This window comes from Diabrotica undecimpunctata, chromosome 2 (genome assembly GCF_040954645.1).
Source record: "Diabrotica undecimpunctata isolate CICGRU chromosome 2, icDiaUnde3, whole genome shotgun sequence".
In the NCBI taxonomy this organism is placed as follows: Eukaryota; Metazoa; Arthropoda; class Insecta; order Coleoptera; family Chrysomelidae; genus Diabrotica; species Diabrotica undecimpunctata.
The window spans coordinates 158222372-158245101 of record NC_092804.1 but is presented as its reverse complement, the minus strand read 5'-3'; the positions used below and the strand labels follow the sequence as shown (position 1 = coordinate 158245101).

Below are 22730 nucleotides of genomic sequence, written 5' to 3'. Positions count from 1 at the left end.
GAGTACGGCGGGTGTTCTAGCACTGGAATGCCTCTAGCGGCTAAATAACGCTTCACAGACAGCGCGTTATGGGCAGGTGCGTTGTCCTGGTGCAAGATCCACGGCTTGTTTTTCCACAACTCCGACCGTTACGGAACTCCTCTCGCAGCGTTGCCAAAACTTTCAAATAGTAAGTTTGGTTTACAGTTTGACCCTGTGGAACCCATTCAGTCATCATGCCGTTAATGTCGAAAAAAAAACGATTAGCATGGCTTTAAATTTTGATTTCGACGTCTTTGCTTTTTTCATTCTTGGCGATGCATGAGTTTTCCAGTGCATGGATTGTCGCTTAGTTTCAACATCATATTTTAATATCCAGGTTTCATCGCAAGTGATGATGTTTTCCATTAATTCAGGCTCTTCATGTAACCTCTCAAGAAAATCTGAGCAGATATGTTGACGGAAGAGCTTTTGGTCAGGGGTCAAATTTTTTGGGACCAACTTCGCACAGACTTTCTTCATGTTTAATTCGTCATGTAAAATTGTTCTGACAGTTTCTTTATCGGCGTTTACAATCTCAGCAATCATCCGAGTGCTCATACGACGAACTCCGCGCACAGTTTCATTTATTTTGGTCACTGTTTGCGGAGTTGAAACAGAGACAGGTCGACCTGGATGTTGGTCATCTTCGGCGCTCTCTCGGCCTTCAGAAAACCGTTTATGCCATTCGAAAACACGCGCACGAGATAGAGAATTCTCACCATAGGACTCTTTCAACAAATTATAGCACTTAAACGGAGTTTTTTTAATTTAACGAGAAATTTCACATTAATCCGTTGCTCATGTTTTTCGTCACATATTGTTATCGGACGAGAAAACGAAAAAACGTGTTTTCGTACTGAAAGAGTAGACACTTCCAGCTATCCAATGCTGCATTCGTTTCCCTCTAGGACGCCTTCTGTGCAGTCTCGTTATTTAATAGCTAGACCTCGTACGCATACTGTTTCTAAATATATCTATTATGTATGCATCTTAATTTTTTTTAATATGTTCTTTTTTGCCTATTATTTTCCGACAGATTATTTTAAAGTTAACCATGAAAATGCATTAATTTGAACCTGTTTTACATCGTTACAGTTTTTTTTTGCCGTTTAATAAAGTATAACTATTTCCTGTAAATTGAGTATTAGTTTTTCCATTTCCTCAATGGTTTTATTACATTTGCATCTCCTTATCTATAGCTACGAGTGTACAACTTACAGCTATTATCTCTAGAGGCGTTAAATTATTCAAAGTGGTGAAGAAAGCAGTGTGTCTACTAAATGAATTAATTAGGTACTTTCCCACGGACTCGTTTTATCTCTTTTTTATTTATCGATAAGCATACATTATGGATTTCCAATATGTATATAAACATATTTATTTATTCAGATGGATCATATTTTTGATTTTCTCCCCATCAATGTAGATCGAATCGGATAAAGATGTACTTGACCGGTATTATTAAACTAATTAGTTGATCGGCTTTCTTTATTACACAGTCGATTATGTGTGTACACAAACTTTAAATTATATTTAATCATAATCAGAGAACGTGAATTTTAAAAAGCTTCTTTTGTTAAGGTAATTTTTCTATCGAACTTTGAAAATTATAAGATGCAGTGCTGCCATCTCCTAAAATAGCATGTGCATGCAATAAAAAGAGATTTGGGACGAAGAAATAAATCTACTATTAAATTAATTTATTACGAATAAACTAAATTAAGTACTAACCTAAACCTAAGTTTTTGAAATCGAATTGTTAATATACTCGACATATTTCCCCGTCTTCTTCTTCACTGCCTTATCGTTATTATTATATTATTATATATTATCGTTATGATGACCGCTCTTCGAAACAGTTCGGCGGAGGTCATTTCAAACCATTATCGGAGGGTTCTCAGTCACGTGATACGAAGGCGTTCCGGTCCCCTTTTGCCAAACACTTTTCCCTGCATGCCGAGTTCAAGAATTCGACATTTTTTTTCGCATTATGTCATGGAAGTACTCAAGCTTTCGTTGTTTCACTAAGTTAAACACTTCATTTTCTTTTTCCATACGCCCTAGGACTTCGACTTTGACTAGATCCACATAATATATCTTCAATATCCTTCTGTTGATTCATATCTTGAAGGCATCGATCTCCTTTTCGGTTTGAGTTAGTGCCCAGCCACTCAGTATAATATCACCGAAATAACGTAATACCACAGCATCTTGTTATGTAAACTCTGGTCGTTCAAGCACAGTTAGGCTCTCATCCTGATAAATGTGGACCTTGATCTAAACCTGATTTCTTTAGCATTATGAGTTAAGGATAGTTCCGAGGTAAATGAATCTGTCGACTCTCTCGATCTATTTATTCGCTATAGTCATGACTTTGATTTTTCTAATATTAAAGTCTAGCGCGTACGTTATGCTAGCAGCATAACGTGATCTAGTACGGTCTGTATATCATTTAGGCTATTTACTAGTAACATAGTGTTGATTGGTTAATTAACGTCTTTCTGCTTTATTTATTTACTGATTTTCGAATACTAGAAACTAATTCGCGAAGGATATTTACCGTGGTGGTTCAACAAGGAAAAGGAAAGGAAAATAATAATCAAAACAATAACGTACCTGAATTAAGACACATACCCTTCAATACAATAGCCAATAAATACAATATAAATGTACGACAACATCTAAATACTCATTACGATGTAAAATTGAAATTGGTGGGAAAATAATAAAGCAGGAAGCAAGGTTTAGATATCTGAGAATAGATATAACTAGTTACGGAGATGTCGATGAAGAAGTACGACTAAAAAGCTTAAAAGCAAGTAAAGCGGCGGGATCTCTTAACGACACAATCTGGAAGAACAAACACCTAAGACAAGACACAAAAACAAGGATCTATATAGCAGCAATTAGACCTATATTAACATACACGGCGGAGACAAGACCTGACACATTTAAAACGAGACGACTACTAGAAACAACAGAGATGAAAATACTTCGCCGAATATCAGGGAAAAGTCTGTTGGATAGGGAGAGAAGCGAAAACATAAGAAGAGCATGCAATATAGAAAACATAATTGGATGGGTGACAAAACGGAAACAGGAGTGGAGCAAACACATTAGTAGAATGACAGAGGATAGGATAGTACGAATAGCACGAGATAAGTCACCAAATGGACGAAGAAGTATTGGCAGACCAAGAAAAAACAATTTAGGAGGCTAATATTGAAGAAGAAACAGGCTCTAAAGCCTACATATAAGAAGGAAGAAGAAGAAGAATGCGCAGTAGACAAATATCTAAATTTAAGTTTCGCCAAGTAAGAAATTTTCGGATTTCTACTATTATTCTGCAGAAAACTTATAGGTTTGCTTACTATAGGTATAAATTATTGGAAAAAGTCGTCAAATACCTGACTATTGCGATGTTATGAGAAAAACTTATTTCTGTGCACTAATGACACAATTTAATATACTCAATGATGCCCTCCCAAGATAACACGTTATATTAACAAAATTTTAGAAGAGGAGAAGTATAAAATTTCTCTAAAAGTAGTAAAGGTATTATTATCCATAACAACTATTATTAATTCAATAAATCAATATCCAATGCACTTCCAGTTAGTTGTGTAGCTGCCTATCATTCCTTCTTAATGTGTACAGAAACTGTAGTCTCATATAGTGAATTTCTTAAATTCTTAAGCGAGTTGCGGTATGCTCTTTGTGTATTTAATTCCTGTTTTCATTGATAATTTGTGGATTTTTATGTAGAAAACATCGGGCAACTATCTCTAAGTAAGTGTAATTTGTTCCACAAATAGTGTGTAAACTATTCCACTCTTCAAAAACCTTCTCTCATTAACATGCATACCAACTAACAATGCGGAGCCAACGATGCAGTGTCCTTTTGTTTAATAAACATTAACATTAGTCTACTTTTCCCTAAAAGGCCGTCCGAACTTGGCACCGGATATGTCTTTTACCAAATTTGTCCATTTTAAAAAAGCTCCTCGTTGCATTACAATAACGATCGAGGCCATTTGCGACCATTCGCGATGACCAACTTAATGGAATAAAAAAGAAATGTAAATCAAAAGGCCGCCATCGCGATAAAACGAATGAAAATGGTTAGTGTTGACGTTCGCCAGTTGAATGGAGAAAGCAATTGCCGATTTGTTTGTTCGACAGATATAAAGAATGTCGCTTTGATACAATTGTTAATACAAAGCCCTTATTGTGAACGTGTTCCAAGGCCGATTCCAAGGATTTTGAAGGATACGTTACGTTAGCATTTGTGTTTACCAGAAGGTATTAACGATAATGACTTGTTTCAGTAAACAGCTGTACGAATTAGGAGGTAGTAAGCTGTTGTTTTTCGTTTATCTAATGGATTAACTTGATATACACAGAATGTTTGTTTATTTTGTATCAGTACTATTGGCTGTTATCTAGCAGAAACATGTTATGTAATCACATTATTTTAATAACCTGTTGAAATAATAAAACCTGATGTAAAGTACTTTACAGAAGCTTATAAATACGTTTATAGTCAAAAAATTTGTCCTTTAGGCGTGTTAAGATGATAGGTAGTTATAAAGTAGATGATAGATCAAATCATTTGATACCTCTAACTTTCTTGGTGGCAAAACCTAAACTTTTAACAATATGCTAAACCCTAAAGCCCCAAACTAAAGGCAAAACCAGTTGTATATGTCTTGTTTAATAATAATCTTACAAAAAAAGATAGATCAGTAAGACTTATAGGTTCTCATTTTGTTATTTGGCAAATATGAATACCTGGTGTTTATTTATATTTAAACTGGATCTGGTTCTCATTTTATCATTTGGTAAATAATAATGTGTCTAAATATTCTAGTTTTTAATAGTCGAATAGGTATTTTTGGTTCCGGTATTAAAAATTTCTATTACATACAAGATCAGGTTCTCATTTTGTTATTTGGTAAATATGAATACCTGTATCTATTACAGGTGTTTATTTATTTTTAAACTGGATCTGGTTCTTATTTTATCATTTGGTAAATAATACTGTGTCTAAAATAAATATTCTAGTTTTTAATATTCGAGTTATTTTTGGTTCCGATATTAAAAATTTCTATTAGGTAAAATCAGATTCTCATTTTGTTATTTAGTAAATATGAATCCCTGTATCTATTACAAGTGTTTGTTTATGTTTCAACTGGATCTGGTTCTCATCTTATCATTTGGTAGAAGTCGCCACTCCTGTCGATTCCTGGCAACTTCCCTCCATCTTCTAACCCCTAGAATCTGTAGGTCTTCTTCCACATCATCAATCCATCTCATTGTGCTCCAGCAATGTGTCCAGCTCATCTAAGTCTCTGCACTTTAACGAATTTCACAATATCTATAATCGGTGTATAACTGATATAGTTCAAAGTTGTATCTTCGACGCCATAGCCCATTTTCTAAGCCCATTTGGTAAATAATACTGTGTCTAAATATTCTAGTTTTTAATAGTCGAGTTATTTTTGGTTCATTTAATGAAAAGCATGAATTTTTTTATTCTTTATCAACTGGGCAATGTCAGACTATACAAGCTATACCTCCCAAAGAAGCTAAAGCTGTTTTTACTTGGAGATCCTTTTTGGGTGGGGGATTATCCCATTTCTAGGTTTGGTTTTACAGTTTCTGATGTGACTTCGATGTTTCCACTACTTTTCTCAATTCTTCTCTCTCTTTGATTGTCCTTTCTATATTTCTAATTTTCATACTCCATAGACAATTCAGAACACAGTCCTTCATAAACATGTTTCAGTCGTTTGGCATCATCAGAGAGGTATTGAAAATGTCACTTACGTTTTACTACACAGCTTTGTACATCTTTCAATTAATTAGACAGTTCCACTGGCTCTTCAGCTGCAGAATTATTATCACACCACGGACGCCACATCTTAAAAGTATCTTCGTAAAATGTTAAACGAAGTTTAGAAAGAACACTGACGAAGTCACAACCAAACTTAATTGCGGTTCACTATTTGAATTTAACTAAACGCTGTAATAGTTATGGTTATACTAAAAATATTCTTCTTTCGCAAAATCTACATTCGCTGGTTTAACCCTTAACTGGAGACGTGCCGTCTGGCAGACTACAGCATAAAGAATTTTGAACACCCTGTACAAATAACTCCACCCATCGGCACATCACTTCATCTATTCTTTATATTATTCGTTGACTATTAGTGACCCGACTTAGGTAAAGAAATACGCATATTTGGAAAAGTTATAACCGAAAATCAGTTTTAGTTAGTCTGTTAGACGGCACGTCTCGGTTCAGGTTACATTTTGTTTCATTCAAAACATCGCGTATTTGTTACAATCATGGCCGGTCTATAAAAAAAAATCCGTTTTACCGATGCTGATTTTGAAGATACAGCTTTGAAGTGGTTTGAGGAATTAGACAGTGACGCTAGTGATGTTGATCAAGTACAAGATGATGTTTATTTAGAATCTGATAGCATATAAATAGCATCTGATAGCATAAATGCATACATACTGCACCAAAGTTACAAAAACAATTCTAAAATTCAGGAAAAATCGGCTTTTGCTAAAATATTAGCAAAACATCAGTAGAAGGTCATATGAAGCGAAAAATGGATTTTCATGTACCGCTGCTAATTTGTGCTAGTATAGCGAGTATTCTTGGAATTCCTGAGAATAACCAAGTAGATGATAACGAGCCATTAGTACTAGAGAAGCAAAAAATATGTTATTTGTGCCCTCGCAAGAAGAACCGTATGACAAAATATCTCTGTGGCCGATGAAGAAAACCTGTGTGTCTTCAGTATACGAAACCAATTTGTACCAATTGTATGTAACTTTCACAGTTGCTGGACATTTTTTTCAACATCAAAATAATTACGCGAGTTAATTTTTACGTAATCCAGTATCTGTTAGTGCCTTTCACATAAAAAACTTACTTGATGTATATTTATTTTTTCACTGTAATGAAAATTAAAAAATGTAACTGTCACGAACTGTAAATGATTAGCTGTTAGAAAGTCATAGTTATTTTTTTATTCTCTGACAATATTTTGAGTTTCTTTACTGTGTTCAATTGCAAATACAAATAGCTTTTAGAGTACTATTAAATATATTAAAAAAGTTTGTAAGTTTAGTTCTTGTCCCCTCTCCTACATTGTAGTCGGTCAGACAGCATGTCTCTCTGTGTGTATTAAAATATGGTCTCTCCAGTTAAGGGTTAAAAATAAAATATTATACATACCTACCCAAGCACAAAACTGTTACGATAAATATACTGGCCTAACTTTTATGACTAATTATTCTGTTTTATTGTAGAAATTTCGGTGGAAGTCTAGAACCAAAATTATGGTGAATGAGCCGGCCAAGCTTCTCGATCTTTCGATGCTGTTCTAGTATATCAGGATTTCGTATATAAATACAACATTTTTATATGGAGGGCAGTTAATACTCAAGACCCGCGCTCGCGAATTTGTACGTACGGATATAATAAATTATTGTCAGATAAATTAATATAAATAAAGAAATAAATTAAGTCCGTAAGTGTTATAGATATTGAACCTTTTAATAAATTCACAACAAATGGTGTCAGGTGTGGGGTCAAACATAAATTAGACTTATAATAATAATACAAGGGTGATATAAAATAAATTGTGAAAATGGCTACGATTTATGAGCTGACAGTGACTAATTTAAGAAGACATCTTGAAGACAGAGAATTAGCTTCTACCGGAAAAAAGGCTGAGTTAGTCCAACGACTAAAGAACGCTTTGCTAGAAGAAGGACTAGATCCAGAGACTTATATATTTGAAGATGCTGTCCTCTCGTCGATTTCCAAAGTTTCTGGTGACATCGCATCATTAGAGAACAAAGTTTCCGGTGACATCGCATCATTAGAGAACAAAGTTTCCGGTGATATCGCATCATTAGAGAACAAAGTTTCTGGCGATATTTCGAAAGTTTCCGGCGACATCGCTTCTTTAGAAAGCAAAGTTTCTAACGAGATATCTTCTCTGGAAAGCAAAGTTTCTGCTAACATCTCTAAAGTCACTTCTGAGATGTCTGCTCTTGACGATAGAGTGTCTTCGTTAAAAAACCAAGTTGCTGCCGATATGTTGGCCTTCGAAGAAAAGATATGGAAAGAGATGGAAAGGAAGATGGAGGAAACAGGGACAGCAGAGAGAGGAAACAATCCAATTAGAGTAGAGATAAAAGAAGACGAGACGAAGTGTAAGTTGGAAACACGGCCGAAATTTGAAGGAAGTGGAAGTTCTGTGCATGTCAAAGTCCCAACTTTCGACGGAAAATCGTCATGGAACAACTACATGAAACAGTTCGAATCAGCTGCAAGAGCGAATGGATGGTCTGAAAAAGAAAAGGCTATAAACCTGACTATCGCTCTTCGAGGAGATGCCTTAGATGTGCTTCAGACCATAGCAGTAGAGGAGACCGATGATTTCGAACAACTGAAGAAGAGGTTAAATATGCGATATGGCCACGAACATTTGGAGCATGTATATCAGTCGCAGCTTAAAAATCGTAGACAGAAGAAAGATGAGGCTCTTCAAGAATATGAGGTAGATATTGCCAGATTAGTACGATATGCTTATCCAACAGCTCCCGAAGACATGATGGAAAAATTGGCCGTTCAAACGTTTATTGATGGTCTTCGTGATCATGAAATGCAGAGAACACTACGATTAGCTCGTCACAAGACGCTGGTTGATGTCTTATCCGCCGCCCTCGAATACGAGTCAGCTACGCAGGCCTCTGGCGGGTACAGTAAAGTTAGGACTGTAAAAGAGGAAGGAGATGAAGATAAACTTGACCAGCTCGTTAATATGATGAAAAGCATGACATATAAGAAAACGAAGACCATCAGATGCTGGAATTGTGGCGAAATAGGACACGTACGAAGCTCCTGTAAACACCCTAGGTACGACGCAAATCAAGAAACTCACCATCAGGAAAACTAGAACGGGTCAGCCTTAGGGGGGCAGCTTCGACCCAAAACTTTTCCAAAGACCCTCTCATACTAATAGCTTCTTTGAAATGTCGTGAAGATAGTGTATATGTAGATGGAGAAATAAATGGTAAAAGACATACGTTGTTGGTGGATACCGGAGCGACCAGAACCATTATACGTCCAACAGTTATAAACAGCCGTAAGAAACTGTTACCAACGAGGTTGCGACTTCGGACCGCTACAGGTGAAAATGCCAACATTCATGGAGAAATCCAGGTACAATTGGGAATTGGAGCAGAAAAGTTCGTCCATACTGTTATAGTTGCTGACATCGAAGAGGATGTTATATTAGGAATGGACGTAATGAATATGCATGGATTCCAATTGGATTTTAAGAATAAGGTAATCAAAGTTGGCAACGAGGAGGTATTTCTCCATCCACATAATGACAACACTGTGCAAGCAGCCATTACAGAAGATACAGTCGTGCCTGCGAGAAGCGAAACGATCATAGTAGCGCGGCTACAGGGAATTGTGGACGAAGGGAGACCTGTTATGATGGAGCCTTGGAACCACGACGATGAGGTTGGCCGTGGAATCATAATTGGAAAGGAATTGGTGACTTCGGCTAAAGAAATTCCTGTGAGACTTATCAATGTCAACGACTACCCAGTGACCATAAAGAAAGAGACAAAAGTAGGAACTTGTGTACCTGTGACATCCATAATCCGTCAGGCGACAACATCTGATAATTCCAACGACAAATTCGACCAAATGGTTGCAGTTGCAGGACAGTCTCTAAATCAGATGGAGAAAAGGAAATTAAGGGAATTTCTGCGGCAGTATCGTGATATTTTCGTACCGAAAGGAGGAAAGACGGGAAGAACTACCGTTGTTAAGCATAAAATTGATACTGGTAATGCTAAGCCAATTCGTCAAACAGCTCGACGATTACCACAGGCGAAGAGAGAGGAAGCTGAAACGATTGTTCAGGAAATGAAGAAAGACGGGGTGATAGAACCTTCTACGAGCCCATGGGTCTCTCCGGTGGTCCTGGTTAAGAAGAAAGACGGAACGACGAGGTTCTGTGTGGATTACCGTTTGCTGAACAACGTTACCAAGAAAGATAGTTATCCTCTGCCTCGGATCGATGACACATTGGACACATTGGCTGGAAGTAAATTGTTTTCTACTTTAGATTTGAAGTCTGGATACTGGCAGGTAGAAATGGACCCAGTCGATAAAGAAAAGACAGCCTTCACCACAGGATCTGGATTGTGGCAATTCAACGTTATGCCATTTGGACTTTGTAATGCTCCTGCGACATTTGAGAGGCTTATGGAAAATGTGTTGAGAGGGTTATCTTGGAAAACATGCCTGGTTTATTTAGATGACATAATCGTCTTGGGGGAGACATTCGAAGATCATTTGAGGAATTTAGAAAACGTTTTTAATCGACTTAAAGCTGCCCAATTGATGCTAAACCCCAAGAAGTGCCAGCTATTTCAAGGTAAAGTCAATTATCTGGGTCATATAGTCAGTAAAGAAGGAGTGGCCGTGGATAAGGGAAAAATCGATTCCATTAAGGAATGGCCAAAACCAACTGACAAACATCAAGTGAGAAGTTTTCTTGGACTATGTACTTACTACCGGAGGTTTATTAAGAAGTTTGCAGATATCGCTAAGCCATTAACGCGACTTACAGAGGAAGCAAGAGAATACCGCTGGGATATAGACTGCCAAAATGCCTTTGAGACCTTGAAAAAGCATTTAATAACAGCACCAATTTTAGGGTATCCACTGCCAGAAGGAGAGTTCATCTTAGATACAGATGCAAGTAATGTGGGAATTGGAGGAGTGCTGTCTCAGATTCAAGGAGGACAGGAACGAGTCCTCGGATATTTTAGTAAAGTTCTTTCAAAACCTGAGCGGAATTATTGCGTCACGAGAAGAGAACTTCTGGCAGTAGTGAAATCAGTAGAGCACTTCTATCAATACCTCTATGGAAGAAAGTTTCTAATCCGAACCGACCATGCCGCCCTTAAGTGGTTGATGCAGTTTAAGAATCCAGAGGGTCAGATAGCCAGGTGGATCGAACGACTCCAAGAATACGATTTTAAGATTGAGCACCGGGCCGGAGTTAGCCACAGAAACGCTGATTCTCTTTCCAGAAGGCCATGCTCAGCAGAGTGTTCCCACTGCAACAAAACGGAATCCAAGGAAGCAGCAGTGCTAAGAACGACGATTGTCAACGACGACTGGACGCCTACTAAGATCAGGGAAGAACAAGAGAGAGATCCAGTTATACAGAAAATCCGAAAATGGAAAGAGGAAAACCGTCAACCACCTTGGCAGGAAATATCAAACCTATGCTCAGTAGTTAAGACGTATTGGGCCCAGTGGGACTCATTTATCATCGAAGATGGCTTGCTTAAACGAGTCCTGGAAAATGATGACGGTTCAGAGAAGAGAAGACAGTTGGTGATCCCAAAGAGCAGAATAGCCGAAGTACTTCGTCAGTTACACGACAGTCCATCGGGAGGGCATTTTGGTGTAAGGAAAACCCTTCAGCGAATTCGGGAACGGTTTTATTGGATGAACAGTTCCGACGATGTAAAAGACTGGTGTAAGAAATGTACTATTTGTGCCACGAGTAACGGGCCTTACCGAAAAAGGAGAGCTCCTATGAGACAATATAATGTTGGAAGCCCGTTTGAAAGAATAGCTTTGGACATCGCTGGGCCATTTCCAGAAAGTGAAAATGGAGGCAAGTACATGCTGGTAGTAATGGATTACTTCAGTAAGTGGGTCGAGATTTACGCACTTCCAGACCAGAAGGCCGCCACCGTTGCAGATAAGTTGATCCAAGAATATATCAGCCGATTTGGAGTGCCTTTGGAGATCCATAGTGACCAAGGCAGGAACTTCGAAAGCGATCTATTCCAAGGAATATGTGATAGACTAGGCATGAAGAAAACAAGAACTACAGCATATCATCCGCAATCTGATGGTATGGTAGAACGGATGAATAGGACAGTTGGCAAATATTTGACAAAGATGGTGTCCGATCATCAGCGAGACTGGGACCAATACCTTCCGTTCTTCACAATGGCCTACAGATCTGCTGTTAACGAATCAACAGGCCAGACACCAGCGAAAGTCCTATTCGGACGCGAAATGCGACTACCTTGTGATCTAGAGTTTGGGTGTCGACCTGGAGAAGATGTAGCAGGTGAAGATTATGTGATCGAATTACGAAGAAGAATGGACGATGTACATGAGTTGGTCCGTTCCCACCTTCAGATCGCTAGCGACCGAATGAAGAAACGGTACGATACACAAGCCGAAAAGGGTTGCTTTAAGAAGAACGACAAAGTATGGCTGTATAATCCCAAGAAGCGAAAAGGTTGTTCTCCCAAATTGCAGCAGTTTTGGGAAGGTCCATACCTCATTATGGAGAAGATCAACGATGTCATCTACCGAATAAGCAAGATTCCGAAGGGAAAGCCGATGATAGTACATCATAACCGGCTGGCGTCTTTCGAAGGTGACCACGACGTAGATGAAGAAGTGGAAGTAAACCAAGTCCACGATGTGTCTGACCTCACGTTTGAGGAATTCATGGGTGCCTATGGAGGTACCGGTAAAGCGAGACATGGTGTTACCACTGAAGAAAAGCAAGATCTACTCGCGCTCCCCGATGACTACTCGCTGGCCCTCACCATCCCGGCCAGTATCAAAGACGCACCAGGGTTGGCATCCGTCTTTCGAAGGAAGTTTGGTCGAGTTGCAGAACTTCAATGCCAGGTGCCAGCTCCCGGTAAAACCTTGAAACTCCAAGATGCATCACGTTACCTTTTCTACCTGGTAACAAAAGACACTGCCCGTGACCAACCTACCTACCGAGATGTATGGGAAGCCTTACTTCAATTGAGAGAGCACGTACTAGAGTCCGACGTGCAAAAGTTAGCCATGCCAAAGTTGGAGTGCCGCCAATTAGATTGGAGGGTTATCCGAAATATGGTGGAGGAGATCTTTAAAGACACCGAAGTCCAGGTGTTAGTCTGTTGCAATCCGCATAGTTACTGGTGCGGAGAGAAAACCGTCCCTTGTCATTTTTATACAACTGGAAGTTGTAAAAGAGGGTCCAGTTGCCGATACCAGCATACAGTTCCGGTTCCAGTCCCGACAAGGTTCCAGGAGGAACCATCTTTTAAGAGGGGGGCAATGTTACGATAAATATACTGGCCTAACTTTTATGACTAATTATTCTGTTTTATTGTAGAAATTTCGGTGGAAGTCTAGAACCAAAATTATGGTGAATGAGCCGGCCAAGCTTCTCGATCTTTCGATGCTGTTCTAGTATATCAGGATTTCGTATATAAATACAACATTTTTATATGGAGGGCAGTTAATACTCAAGACCCGCGCTCGCGAATTTGTACGTACGGATATAATAAATTATTGTCAGATAAATTAATATAAATAAAGAAATAAATTAAGTCCGTAAGTGTTATAGATATTGAACCTTTTAATAAATTCACAACAAAACACTGGACGGAGCAAACGTGACTTTTCCTGATAAACTATTTGATGGTTTCGGTCGCTCAGGCAAATATTGTTATATCTTACCCGAAGGATGCATAAGTCTGCCGATAAAAGATAATGCATTATGATTTGTTATAAATGTTTTCATTGGCTCTTGGTCCACAAGGACTGATCAACAGTTCGATGCAAACTTCAACTGGGTGACTTCTCATATTAAAACTTTATACTATTATACATCTGTCATTGATAATTTTGCAGTTAATAACTACTCCTGGTAAAGTATTTTTATTTTTATTTTTCTTGCCTGTTTTTATTACAGGTACAGTAGAACCCCGATTATCCGTGTGCGGATTATCCGGATTGCGGATTGTCCGTGCTACTTATTGAATTGGCGTTTTATCAGAATGACTTCACCGCAAATTACTACGCCGTGGGAAAGGCGCATAATGTAATATACATAGCGTCAGTTCTCGGGAAATCCCTGGAAACCGGTAGCTTATAATATGCAGCTGCGCTGCGTGTTACGTCGGATGTCATATTTAGTACATATTTACATAGTTGGAAGCTAGAAATCAGTCGCTACTCTGATTACATATTCTTATAACGTGTTTTTATTTTCAAAATGTCAACAATCAGTGTTAAACGAAAGAGAAGTGTTTTAACGATTGAACAAAAACTAGAGATTTTGAACAGAAGTGAAAAGGGTGAAAGTGTCACATCATTATCACGGAGCTAAGAAGTTGGTAAGCAAACAATACGCGATATTTATAGAAACAAATTGAAACTACAAAATTTTATATCTCAATCTGACTGTTTTAAAAACATATCTGCGCGGAAATCGTTGAAAGGATCGACTTTTCAACAACTCGATGAAGCGCTTTCCAAGTGGTTTCTGCAGAAAAGATCTGAGGGCGTACCAATTTCGGGACCAATGTGTGCTAAGCAAGCGGAGATTTTTCACAAAAATTTGAAAATCAAAGAACCTTTTAATGCATCCAGGGGTTGGTTACATCAATTCAAAAAACGTCACGGAATTCGTGAGCTTACCATCCAAGGCGAAAAGCTCAGTGCCGACGGAGAAGCAATGGTGGAATTTTGCTATGAGCCGGAGACCATAATTACAGAAAATAATTTACAACTTTCTTAATTTTATAACGCTGACAAAACATGATTATACTGGCGAGCAATACCTACAAAAACTTTAGTTGCAGGTAATGAGATGAGTGCACCTAGGTATAAAAAAAGTAAAGACAGGATAACCGTGTTGTGTTGTGCCAATGCGTCTGGTAGCCATAAACTGAAGCTGACTGTGATTGGAAAGTCAAAAAATCCTCACTCTTCTAAAAATATGAAACGGCAGAATCTCTCAGTTCACTATTATAACCAGAAGGCTGCCTGGATAACTTGTGCCATTTTCAAACATTGGTTTCATGAAAATTCATTCCTGAAGTAAAGTTATATTTGAAGAAAGAAAAATGACCACAAAAGGCGGTTCTTCTTCTGGATAATGCTGCCGGATGAGGCGACCCTAAGATCTGACGATGGAAATTCCTTTGTTCTTTTTTTTTTCCAGCCAATATTACATCCATTGATCAACCAATGGATCAAGGTGTTATTGAGACAATAAACGACTCTACTGAAAAGAATTTATGATGAACTTGTTGGATGAAGTTCATCTGATGAAGTTTTGGAAATCGTTCACCATAAAAGATGCAATTTTTACAGTGGCAAATGCATGGAATGGAGTGAAAGAGACCACTATCAAAAGAGCTTTTTACAAAATAATGAGCTAAATGAAAGTATCATGGAATATGAAGATAAAGACACTACCATAGCTGAACTAACTGCACTAGTACGCAACGCCGATGTGTTTGAAGAAATTGATGAAACCGAGGTTGAGAGATGGACAGAGTGTGATAAAAATGAGTCAGGCTATCAGCTCTTCAGCAACGACGAAATTGTCGAACTGGTTTCCCATCAGCCCGGTACGTCACAACCTGATTCATCCGAAAATGAAAGTCAAGATGAAGACAATGATGGACGTTATTAATCAACAGAATAACTAACTAAAAGGCTGAGGACGCTGTTAATGTTGTAATAGACTATTTTGAGCAACAAGAATCTTTAGACTTTGTCGATATTTTAAATTTTCGTAAAATACGTCAGAAAATGTGACTCAAAGTGACTGATTTTTTTTTAAAGCATAGCCACCTAAAATATATAATACCTTAATGTAGTTTTTATTTTTATTGTTTAATATAAAAATTTATTTCGGTAGAAATCTGTTTTTTGTTCTGTCATGTATGTTTTTATGTACTATAAAAGTTAGTTTGAACTTATGAGTTTGATTTTTTTTATATAGGTATGCATATATACCTATCATATCTTTTTATGATAGGTATATATGCATGTATGTACAATGTACATATGTACATATACATTAAAAAAAATGTTCGGATTATCCGTGCATTTCAATTATCCGTGCCACCGCCCGGTCCCGTGAAGCACGGAATATCGGGGTTCTACTGTACATACATTTTTACAAATCTTATCGAAATGCGAGGCGACTATGCAATATGTTTTTATATCTAAAAATAAGGACCACTCACGACAACGTTGTAGAATTACCGTAGAATTCACTATTCACTTTTATATATTTCAATAGTCATTTCAAACGTCAACTGGTATACATATTATCATACAATTCAATCCCATATTTAATTCTCTTGCTTTTAATATACTGCCTCTAAACTCGAATCTGCCTTTATATAAACAAATTAGACTCGAAATATAACGTCGAAATATGAATTATTTCCAGGAGATTTAAAGGAGTTTTAAAATAAGTAAGCGCACTATTTAGTAATGATTTAAAACCTGCCGGATATGATAGTCTGACTGTATTTTTATGGTAAGCAATATTACAACTCTTTGCATAAGGTTGTTTTGGTTTCCAATCATATTTATTCCAATTTAGTTTATATTACTTTGAGTGTGTTACAAACACTCAAAAAGATTGTGTAGCGCACCTTTTTGTTTTTTTTTTGTTGTAATTGTTCTAATCATAACTTATTTGTCAATTACCTAGGTATCAACAATCCAGGTCATCGAATTATCATAAGGTCTATTAATTCACCCTCAGCTTACGGAAAACAAATGATTTCTGATTATAAACCTACACCAAAGTTTGCAAACAATTGCGCTATACAGCCCACCTCTTTTAGTCGTAATACTATGGTTATAATATTAGAAAGCGACTATTTTTGGTTTATGCAACGATTAGCCACCCAAACGGTTAATAAACTTCGTAAAATTATATACTAAATTAACTATTAGAGTAGGTAATGAAACAACGACCGATGAATTGACGCGAAGCGACGTATTATTAGAATCGACAATGGTACGACTAGTTATTGGAGCGAGAATATGCAATTCGAGTTTGGTTTTCCATATGGTAAAACAAAACGGCTATTTGTTAAGATATTGCAACATATTTTGTAATACCATCTATTAGTAAGGTTTACAAATCGACAGTACATTTATTATTGTATTTCATGTATGCGTAATATCCAAAATTGTCGTAAGTTTCCAAGTAGACTATGATACGATTGATATAATTGTAATAATTTTACTTAGATGAATTTAGATGTTGAGATGACTGTTTAAGTCTATATGAGACGTATAACAACAATTTTCACACCTTAACTAACTATTCAAAAAATGAATGGTAAAAAGGGAAATAGCTAAAGCAGTAATAGGATTTACGCCCATATCAGACAGAGTTATGCTATTGAAAATTAACTCAAGTCCCTCTAATATAAACATCATTGAGGTCTACGCACCGACATCAGAATCCACTGAAGAAGAAATAGACAATTTCTATCAGACTCTAGAAGACTCCCTAAAACTGTCCAAAAAACATGAACTTACTATTATCATGGGCGATTTCAATGCCAAAATAGGACAAGGTACAGTCGAGAATATCGTGGGGTCATATGGTCTTTGCATAAGAAAGGAAAGAGATAAAATTGATTTTATCAGCATAAAAAAAAGTTTTAGAAATTCTATAGCCTCAACAAAAACATATCCAGGCGCAGATGTCTTCTCAGATCATAGTCTATTGGTTGCAAATATCAACATACGACTCTCATAAAAAATGAGGCCCAAGATAGATATAAGACTACTAAAAGAAAATGACACCCAGAAAAAAGTAAAAACAGAGATTAATAAGAATTTTGCGAAAATAGTTGAAGATACTACTAGAGGCATAGAAGAACAATGGAATGAAATGAAGACATCTATTACCACAATTGCGCATAGATATCTAAAATCAAAAACAGAAAAGAAGCAAGAATGGATGACAGATAAAATATTGCAGATGATGGAAGGGCGAAGAAAATTAATAAAAGTTAGAAATGACAACGAATACAAAAAGTTGCATAAGACTATACTAAAGGTTATAAAAGGAGCAAAAGAAGCATGGCTGACGGAGAAATGTACGGAAGTTGAAACACTACAACGCAAACATGACGATTTCCATATCCACAAAAAAATTAAAGAGGTACAGATTACCACCAAACAACGCAATACAGGCATAGTTGTAGACATTGAAGGTCAGATTTTGACAACCATCGAAGATAAATTACGAATATATGCAAATATAAAATATCTAAAAAAAGAATATATGCAAGAATTATTCGAAGATGCAGCATGAAGTCCGACTGAAATAAACAATCTCTACGGCCCAGAAATAACAAAGGGAGAAGTAACTATGGCCATTAAGCTGATTAAAGATGGGAAATCACCAGGACCTGATGAGGTGCATGGTGACATTTGAAAGCTATTAGAGGCACACCAAATCACAGTTCTTACGAAACTATTATTCAACAACATCTACGAGACTGGTTACTTACCAAAAGACTGGCTACTATTAATATTCATTTCACTTCCTAAAAAACCAAACGCTAGAAAATGTGAAGAACATACATTAATTAGTTTGATGAGCCAAGTAGTTAAAGTACTCCTTACATCAAATTAGAAGAACACCTGAGTGAAGTTCAATTTGGATTCAGAGCAGAACTCGGAACGAGAGAAGCACTTTTTAGTTTGCAAGTTCTAATACAGAGAGCTAGGGATGTCAACTGCGATGTATAAGCATGTTTCATTGATTTTGAGATGGCATTTGATAAAGTCCCACGTGGGAAACTAATCGATATCCTAAAAACATCAGGACTCGATGGTAAGGATATAAGACTGATCTCAAACTTATATCTCCAACAAAAATCAACAGTACGATTAGAAAATGAACTGTCCGAGATCTTCACAGTCGAAAAAGGAGTTAGACAAGGTTGCATATTGTCACCGGCATTATTTAATATATACTCTGAAAACATCTTTAGAGAGGCCTTGGACGAATCAGAAGATGGGATTTCTGTAAATGGCCAACTTATAAACAATATTAGATATGCAGATGATACAGTGTTACTGGCAGATAGTGCGCAGGGGCTTAAAAGGATGATTGATAACGTGTAGAAGCATGTAACAAATACGGCCTAAAACTAAATTGCAAGAAGACAAAAATAACGATAATTATTAAAAACACCAACATAAACACCCAAATTACAATAGGCGATACACCATTAGAAAGAGTAAAAAAATATATGCTATTTGGGCTGCAATATTAAGGATACTTGGGATCACAGATACGAAATAAAAACTCGTATTTAAAAAGCCAGAAGCTCTTTCAACAGCCTTAGGAAGATTCTCTGCAACTTATCTTTAAGTATCAATATACGCATAAGAATTATTAGATGTTACGTCTTTAGTGTCCTCCTCTATGGAATAGAAAGCTGGTGCCTTACATAAAACGATTAGAGGCATTTGAAATGTGGTGCTACCCACGTATGTTGAGGGTCTCACATATACACCACACAAGTAACATAACTATTCTCAAGAGGTTAAGAAAAGACAAAGAAATTATTAACACCATAAAAAAACAGAAAATTGGCTTACTTCGGCCACATCATGCGTAATGATAAATACCGACTTTTACAGTTGATTCTACAAGGCCAGATTGAGGATAAGCGACGCCCTGGACGTAGGTATATCCTGACTGGCCAATCTTAGGAAGTGGACTGGTCTAACGTCCACAGATCTATTTCGAGCTGCTGCGAATAGAATAAGATGGGTCAATATGGTCGCCAACATCTCTAGATTGCACATAGATAGGCACATTTAGAAGAAGAACTAATTGTTTGGGCGATGGGACTTATAATAGATACAAATGAATAGTTACCAAAAACGACAAAATTTGAAGATCGTCTAAATACATTTCTAGCACTTGATGGAGAAGAACTTCAAGAACAATTTGAAACAAATGATGAAATTATATCAATCAGGCATATTACCCCTAGTAAAGATCTAGAAGCAGAAATGAAAGCTATGAACAACATAAACCATTACCGGTCCAAGCTTTTGACGAAGATTGTTAAGTAATCTTCTTTATTGGGCAGTCCTATTTTTGAAAATTTCACATATACTTCTACTACATATTGATATCATAAATAATTTTAAACGTTAGAGGAGCATTACTGTTTTAACTACATAATATGTACACTAGTGACCAAAATTCTGAAAACTTTACAAAAATTTTAGTTCTGTTATCAGCATTCCTCTTTTTCACAAGACTTATATTATTTATAAGTTTATCTCTAATTTTTTTGCGTCGTTTTATGCTTCTACTTAATATGTAACATCTATTTTGAGAGGAAAAACCCTCTAAAAATTTAAAAATAATAAAACAACAGCCGTTGGCTATTAGTAGATATATTTAAAAAAATGGTTCAATGGTTATTATCAGGAAAATTAGTATTTCGTCGGATAACCTTTATTTTTAGGATAGACTCATTCTGAGAGGCATGTATTCTATCAATTCTCTCTTGTTACTTGTTTTTCAGCGTGATACTTTCAGCTTTGACTATAAAGTTTCTATTGGATTTAGATCGGGACTATTTCCAGGCTAAGGCAGGACAGTAACGTTATGGTTTCTCAACCATTCCATGGAAGTCTTAGCCGTATGACAAAGCGCTCCATCCTGCTGGAAGATGCATTGTTGAGCATCCCCTTCAAACAAATCTCTGATAGTCCGCAGCAGTTTGGCTTGTAGTGTCTCTTTCCGATATATTTTTGCATTAATATTGCTCTCTATTACTGCTAAACGTCCAACTCATTACTGGTCATACAAGCCCATACCATAACACCCACAGGATGCTTCATAGTGATCGTAGTACACCAGGGTAAAAGGTCTTCCTCCGGTCGGCGGCGAACAAAGTTTACTCCGTCACTCCCAAAGATCGAGATTCTGGTTTTATCACTCCAAATTACCTTACTCCATTGTTCTTTTGTCCACCCTCTGTGTGCCAAAGCCCAATTAATGCGTTTTTGCCTCTGTTTTTTGTTCAGGAACGGCTTCTTTATAGGAGTTCGTGCACGCAATCCATTTTTACACAACTTTCTTCTGATCCGATATTTCTAAGTCAGTTGATTTGACAATAGCATTAATTTCTTTTGCGGATAAGTCGGCATATTCTACGCTTATCGTATTGACTAACTATCAGTTTTCTGCCTGTTCTTTTTGCTTATTTTGTCGTTCCTGTGTTATGTTAAGTTAGTTTAGTTTACAAACTTTGGTTACACCTGATTTTGTGGCGCCACTACCCAATTTGCTTGCTATTTCTTGATATGTGTAACCTTCTTCTCTAAGAATAATTATTTTGGCTGTCTTTCCTGGCGACCAGTCAACACGTTTTGGGTTTCTTGGTGCCATTCTTGTTAAATCGACACTGATGTATTCCTCTCCGACAATTAAACAATATCACCTTAGTAACAACTACCTGAAGTCACTAATAAACACTGGAAGTCGCACGAAACTGTACTAAACGCTTCCAATTGGGTCGTTGACTGACTAGCAAAACCTGGATGCAATACAGTATTGCCAATGTTGCCATTCACAAATCTCGAATTTTCGGCGTTTCGCTTGAATCTCTTTCCATATTTTATTAAATAATTTTGTTAATATAGTGTGAGAAATACATAAAATATTAAGCAGAAATATAAAACAATAAAATAAAAATATAATTCTACTGATATACTATATAAATCACGATCACGAAAAACGATAATTTTTGTAGTTTCCAGAATTTTGGCCACTAGTGTATATAGGAAAAGAAAATTACCACCAAAATTCAGATTTTTAAATATTTTCTATAATATACCAAACAAGATGTCGAATAATTAATTACAAGACAAAATTGTATATCTTTACTAACCACACTCGGTAAGCAGCCAATGTACTACTAATACAATGAAAATGAACAAATTCGCTGGCCTTTTTCGATAAAACATTAATAAGCACTCGAAGTAACGCCTCCTACATTAAGCCGTTAAGGCAAGTTGTAGAATATAGAGCGCGTTTCTATAAAGCGTATTAACTGGTTTAACAAGAAATCGCTTTTAAATTTAAATCGAATTTAAATCTAATTGTTGGTAGAGTTTTCCACGGCGCTTTCTTACATACAATTTTCCATCCACTCACTTGGGGGTTAAGTAGGTGTTACCATTTTTATCGTATGTATGTCATGTTCGTTACGGTTATTACCAGAGCTTGGATTTATAGACAAAAGAAATTGAAGAAAAAGGCGCCTATGTTGGCAAATATTTTTATTAAAAAGGCAGAAATCTTAAATTAATACAAATATATTAACACAGCAAACCATTAGCAACATAATCAATTAATAACTAAATAATTTTTAAATAATAATGAAACATTGTAACAACTTAAAGTTTTATCATTAAGGTTGATCTGCCCCCAAAAGACAAACTACATATTCAAAAAATTTGAAAAAATTTGAGAAGATATATGTCAGCACTAGAAGTCAGCACATTTTGAGTAAAATTCATGTCTTCGTTTTCGAAAACTCAAAAAAACTACTTTTTTTTCAAGTATAAAACGGGAAAACGAAACATACAATTTTGTTAATTTTCTTACAGCCTAAATATATAATCCTAAGAAATACTTATGAATTTTTTGAAAATTTTTGAATGTACAGTTTTGCCACAATAGGAAAAAAATAATTTGTTCCGGCTATAAAGCTACCGGTAAGAAACCGGACAAAACTTCAATGACAAC

At 36.6% G+C, this 22730-nt stretch overlaps 1 protein-coding gene across 14 annotated transcripts in view; it reads left to right on the top strand.

The window, feature by feature from the left end:
• dlg1 (MAGUK family member discs large 1) overlaps window positions 1-22730 on the top strand; it is a 1569679-nt gene that overhangs the window by 1317101 nt on the left and 229848 nt on the right. The window lies entirely within an intron of this gene.